General features: G+C 45.7%; 1 non-coding gene across 1 annotated transcript; it reads right to left on the minus strand.

The window, feature by feature from the left end:
• Positions 1-40: 40 nt before the first annotated feature.
• Positions 41-149, minus strand: LOC126019888 (U6 spliceosomal RNA). Its single transcript, XR_007499499.1, has one exon. It is a non-coding gene; the product is annotated as a U6 spliceosomal RNA (small nuclear RNA).
• Positions 150-6,000: the final 5,851 nt, after the last annotated feature.

The raw sequence follows: 6,000 nt of genomic DNA on the forward strand, positions 1-6,000 counted from the left end.
TTCTTGTCCAGTATGATCAAGTTCTAATTATCATTGTTTTAAAAATATGGAATGCTTCACAAATCTGCATGTCATCCTTGCACAGGAGCCATGCTAACCTTCTCTGCATTGTTCCAATTTTAATATATGAGTTGCTGAAGTGAGCACCCCCTTATCTCTTCTAATAATGAACTCATATTTTTGTTTTTGTTTTTGTTTTTGTTTTTGGGCCACACCCCAGTAAAGCTCAGGGGTTACTCCTGGCTATGTGCTCAGAAGTTGCTCCTGGCTTGGGGGACCATATGGGACACCGAGGGATTGAACCGCGGTCCGTCCAAGGCTAGCGCAGGCAAGGCAGGCACCTTACCTTTAGCGCCACCGCCCGGCCCCTTATTTATTTATTTATTTATTTATTTATTTATTTATTTATTTATTTATTTGTTTATTTGTTTGTTTGTTTTGGCCACACCCGGTGATACTCAGGGTTTACTCCTGGCTATGCGCTCAGAAGTCGCTCCTGGCTTGGGGAGCCATATGGGACGCCGGGGAATCGAACTGCGGTCCGTCCTAGGCTAGCACAGGCAAGGCAGGCACCTTACCTCTAGCGCCACCGCGCTGACCCCATGAACTCATATATTTTAATATCAATTTCAACATCTTTTTTTTTTTTTTTTTTTTTTTTTTTGGTTTTTGGGCCACACCCGGCGTTGCTCAGGGGTTACTCCTGGCTGGCTGCTCAGAAATAGCTCCTGGCAGGCACGGGGGACCATTTGGGACACCGGGATTCGAACCAACCACCTTTGGTCCTGGATCGGCTGCTTGCAAGGCAAACGCCGCTGTGCTATCTCTCCGGGCCCCAATTTCAACATCTTAACCTCCTATTTCTGTCTCTTGTATTGCCCTTTTCAAATCATTACTCAAGGGACCAGAGAGATAGAACCACACGGTAGGGCTATTGCCTTGCACATAGCTGATCCAGGAGCAATTTCTGAGTGCAGAGCCAGACTATTACTAGAATAATTTTTATTAAATGTAGATTTATTTATTTATTCGTTCATTCATTTATTTATTTATTTCTGGTTTTTGGATCATGCCCGGCAGTGCTCAGGGGTTACTCCTGGCTCCACGCTCAAAAATTACTCCTGGCAGGCTCGGGGGACCATATGGAATGCTGGGATTCAAACCACCAACCTTCTGCATGAAAGGCAAACGCCTTACCTCCATGCTATCTCTCCAGTCCCCCATTAAATGTAGATTTAAAAAGTTTTCTTTTCTGGGGCTGATGAGATGGCATGGAGATAGGGCATTTGCCTTGCATGCAGAAGGACGGTGATTCGAACCCCGGCATCCCATATGGTCCCCCGAGCCTGCCAGGAGCGATTTCTGAGCACAGAGCCAAGAGTAACTCCTGAGCGCTGCCAGGTGTGACCCAAAAAACAAAATAAAAATAAAAATAAAATTATTACTCAAACTATTACCAGAATGTTCTTTATTTAATGTAGAGTTAAGAATTTTTCTTGGGGCCGGAGAGATAGCATGGAGGTGAGGCATTTGCCTTTCATGCAGAAGGTTATCAGTTCGAATCCTGGCATCCCATATGGTCCACCGAGCCTGCCAGGAGCTATTTCTGAGTGTGAAGCCAGGAGTAGCCCCTGAGTGCTGCCAGGTGTGACCCAAAAACCAAAAAATAAAAAAATAAAGAATTTTTCTTGGGTTTCAGAGAGATAGCATGGAGGAAAGGTGTTTGCCTTGCATGTAGAAGGTCGGTGGTTTAAATCCCGGCATCTCATATAGTTTCCTGAGCCTGCCAGGAGCAATTTCTGAGCATAGAGCCAGGAGTAACCCCCGAGCGCTGCTGGGTGTGACCCAAACACCAAAAAAAAAAAAAATTTTTTTCTTTCCTGGGGCCTGAAAGATGGCATAGAGGTAAGGCATTTGCCTTGTATGCAGAAGGATGGTGGTTTGAATCCTGGCATCACATAAGGTCCCCCGAGCCTGCCAGGAACAATTCTAAGCATAGAGCCAGGAGTAACTGCTGACTGTGACCCAAAATCCCCCCCGCCAAAAAAAATTTTTTTTCTTTTCAGCTATCAAATTATCTGATGTTGCTCAGCACTGCATGCTCCAGAGATTCTATGAACAAAGGATTACCTACTTGTTTCTCTAACCCCACTATCATTTGCCTTCCAATTTCTCTTGCTATAGGGTCATATGTGGTGGTGCTCAGAAAATTCTCCTGACATTATTAGGGGGTCACTCCAGTGGTAGTCAGAAGACCAGATGGTGCCAGCAATGGGAACTAGTCTCCTCTGGATGCAAAGCAAACATTCTGTTCATTGAGCATTTCTCCACTCAAACTAGGTTTTTTTGTTTGTTCGTTTTTTTTGTTTTGTTTTTGTTGTTGGGCCATACCCGGTAATGCTCAGGGGTTATTCCTGACTTTTGAGCTCAGAAGTCGCTCCTGGCTTGGGGGGGGGGGGGAGATTATGGGACGCGGGGAGATCGAACCGCGGTCGTCCTAGGCTAGCGCTGGCAAGGCAGACACCTTACCTCTAGCACCACCACACCAGCCTCCAAACTAGGTTTTTGTTTGTTTGTTTGTATTTTCCAAACTAGGTTTTAAGGGAAAACATTTCAAGATCTGAACTATTTCCATTTCTGCCTAGATAGGGATGGGCAAATATCTTCAAAAAGTTCAACTTTAGGGGACAAAGCGGTAGCGCAGGCGGTAGTGCATTTGCCTTAAACGTGCTAGCCTAGGACAGACTGTGGTTTGATCCCCAGAGTCCCATATGGTCCCCCAAGCCAGCGACTTCTGAGCGCAAAAGTCAGGAGTAACCCCTGAGCATTACCGGGATGGCCCAAAAACCAAAAACAAACAAAAAAAAGTTCAACCCTGGGTTCAACTTTGTCTTCTCTTCATGGTTCAACTTTGGCATCAATAGTTTCCTCCGACACATATCCCAGCACCACCTGGTGTGGACCCCAAACCCAAAACAAACAAAACATATATTTTTTTTGACTTTGCTGGATTTGGACTCTGGCATATTTCTGTCAGTCTAAAGGATTGAAACACAAGAGTTGGCACTAGGGATCACAGAGATAGTACATAGGATTAGACTCTTGCCTTGTATACAACAGACTTCATTCTGGCACTGCATATGATCCTCCACAGCCCCACCATGAATGATCCCTTAGCACAAAGTCAGTAATCCCTGAGCACCATGAGTATGACACTCTCTCCCCACACAAACAATAACAACGAAGAAAAAAAAAAAAGAATTGAGGCAAAAGAGATAGCATGGAGGTAGGGCATTTGCCTTGCATGAAGAAGGACAGTGGTTTGAATCCCAGCATCCCATATGATCCCCTAAGCCTGCCAGAAGTGATTTCTTTCTTTTTTTTTCTTTTTTTTTTTTTTTTTTTTTGGTTTTTGGGCCACACCCGGTGATGCTCAGGGGTTACTCCTGGCTATGCGCTCAGAAGTCACTCCTGGCTTGGGGGACCATATGGGACACCGGGGGATCGAACCGAGGTCCGTCCAAGGCTAGCGCAGGCAAGGCAGGCACCTTACCTCTAGCGCCACAGCCCGGCCCCTCAGAAGTGATTTCTGAGCATAGAGCCAGGTGTAACCCCTGAGCACTGTCAGGTGTTACTCAAAAACCAAAAAAAAAAAAAAAGAGTTGGCACCTATTATCTGTGGACAATGCCTTATTCCTGACCTAACAACAGCTGTTACCTGTGCTTGTCTACAACCCCTCAACACTATTTTTCTCTGTGATTTTTTTTTTAATGGGAGTCACACCTGAATTGTGGTGGTGGGAAAAGAATGAGGACAGGGCCACCACTAGTGATGTTCAGCCCTAAGGCACTAAACCTGAGGCTCAGCCTTAAAGCACTAATTCTCAGGGCCACCAGGACTATAGCCTGCAGTGCTCAAGGAGACCATGTTTTGCCAGAGATCAAACTCAATGCCTCAGATATGTGCTATATTCCTTGAGCTCTCTCCCCTGCCACCTACCCTTGATTTTATGGGCTTGACAACTCTGGTGTCTGCTGCAATGTTAGCTCGATGAATCATCCAGAAGCAGCCTCAAAGGCTATGATGTACAGATCAGAGGCCACCGTGGCTTAGCTTTACAGAGCCTCTAGCGCTGTTGCTGGGGGATGAGGAAGTGGGGGGATGGGTGGTAGTGCAAGGACTCAAGGAGGAGTCACGCCAGTGTAGTTCTGCTCCCCAAAAGATTGTGGTATCAAAGGCCAGTTTGTTCCTTGCCTGCTTTTATTGCGCAATAATTGGAAGCTCCCCAAGCTTCCACTTCTCTTGGTCATACAGTTTCCTGAGCTGATGTATTGCTGTAAGAACAAAAAAAAAAAAAAAAACAAACAGAAAAATCTTTGGGGCCCGGAGGTGGCGCTGAAGGTAAGGTGCCTGCCTTGCCTGCGCTAGCCTTGGACGGACCTCGGTTCGATCCCCCGGTGTCCCATATGGTCCCCCAAGCCAGGAGCAACTTCTTTTTTTTTTTTTTTGGTTTTTGGGCCACACCCTGTGACGCTCAGGGGTTACTCCTGGCTATGCGCTCAGAAGTCGCTCCTGGCTTGGGGGACCATATGGGACGCCGGGGGATCGAACCACGGTCCGTCCTAGGCTAGCGCAGGCAAAGCAGGCACCTTACCTCCAGCGCCACCGCCTGGCCCCAAGGAGCAACTTCTGAGCGCATAGCCAGGAGTAACCCCTGAGCGTTACCGGGTGTGGCCCAAAAACCCAAAACCCCCCCCCCCCAAAAAAAAAGAACACAAAAAGAATGGTCTAGATTGCACCAGGGGCCATTGGGAAGTGGGTGGTAAAAGTTAGAAAAAAGAATATTCCCGAGAACTAAAAAAAAAAAAAAAAAAAAAAAAAGAATACTCTCAAATAAGATTAGTAGAGGCTGGAAAAAGCACAGCAGTAGGGCACTTGCCTTGCACGTTGACAACCCAGGACGAAACTGGGTTTGATTTCTGGCATCCCATATGGTCCCCTGAGCCTGCCAGGAGCGATTTCTGAGCATAAAGCCAGGAGTAACCCCTAAGCGCTGCCGGGTGTGACCCAACCCCCCATATATATATATTGCAATTAGGAGCCAGAGAGATAGTACAGCAGGTTCAATCCATGACATCCCATATAGTCCCCCAAGACTGCCAGAAGTGATGGCTGAATTCAGAGTTAAGAGCAACCCAGGAGCACTGCTACGTGTGACCCCAAACAAAAACTGTAATTAATTCTTCTTTTAAATACATGTTAAGAGAGTTTAGGAGCAGGAGAGTGTCCTACACTCTTGAGACCTGAATTTTTAGAACTTTGTTTAGTGCTGGGAAAAGGAAAGCCTGGTCGCACCTGGAAAATCATATAGTGTGGGACATGACCTTCTCATCAACTGCTTGCCCGCCTGTATTGTATGGCCTTAGGACTGTTCTATCTAAATGGCTCTTGGAAGAAAAAATATTTCTACCCCTGGTAATGGGATATTTGTTTACCAAAATGCTATGAGTTACCATAGAGATCAGTTGAATATGCTCATTAAAGTAGAGTTCTGTAAGGCACCTTAAGATATCTAGTCCAGGAGCCAGAGAAATTGTACAGCGAATAGGATGCTCTTGCATGTAACTAACTTGGATACTAGCACTAGCACCCCATATGGTTCCACAAACTCTACCAAGTTCAAGCCTTGAACACTGTGTGGTATGGCCCCAAAACAAAAAAAGACCATCTAGTCCAATTTTTTCTCTCTGTTTATTTTTCTTGACCAGGCCTGGGATCTAATACCAGGTCTCTACTTACTCAAAGCAAGGACTCTATAGCTTGCCAACCCAACTACTTCCCACTTATTATAGAAAGTAAACTGATACCCAGGAAAGTCAAGTGGTTTTTCAAGCTTGCACTACTAATTTTGGGCAAAGCTGAAACAAGAACCTAGAACATAATATTCAGAGCAGAGCAAGGAACAATTTTCTTTCAATCAACTTTCAAACTTGTAGATT

The sequence above is a fragment of the Suncus etruscus genome, chromosome 9, assembly GCF_024139225.1.
Source record: "Suncus etruscus isolate mSunEtr1 chromosome 9, mSunEtr1.pri.cur, whole genome shotgun sequence".
NCBI lineage: Eukaryota > Metazoa > Chordata > Mammalia > Eulipotyphla > Soricidae > Suncus > Suncus etruscus.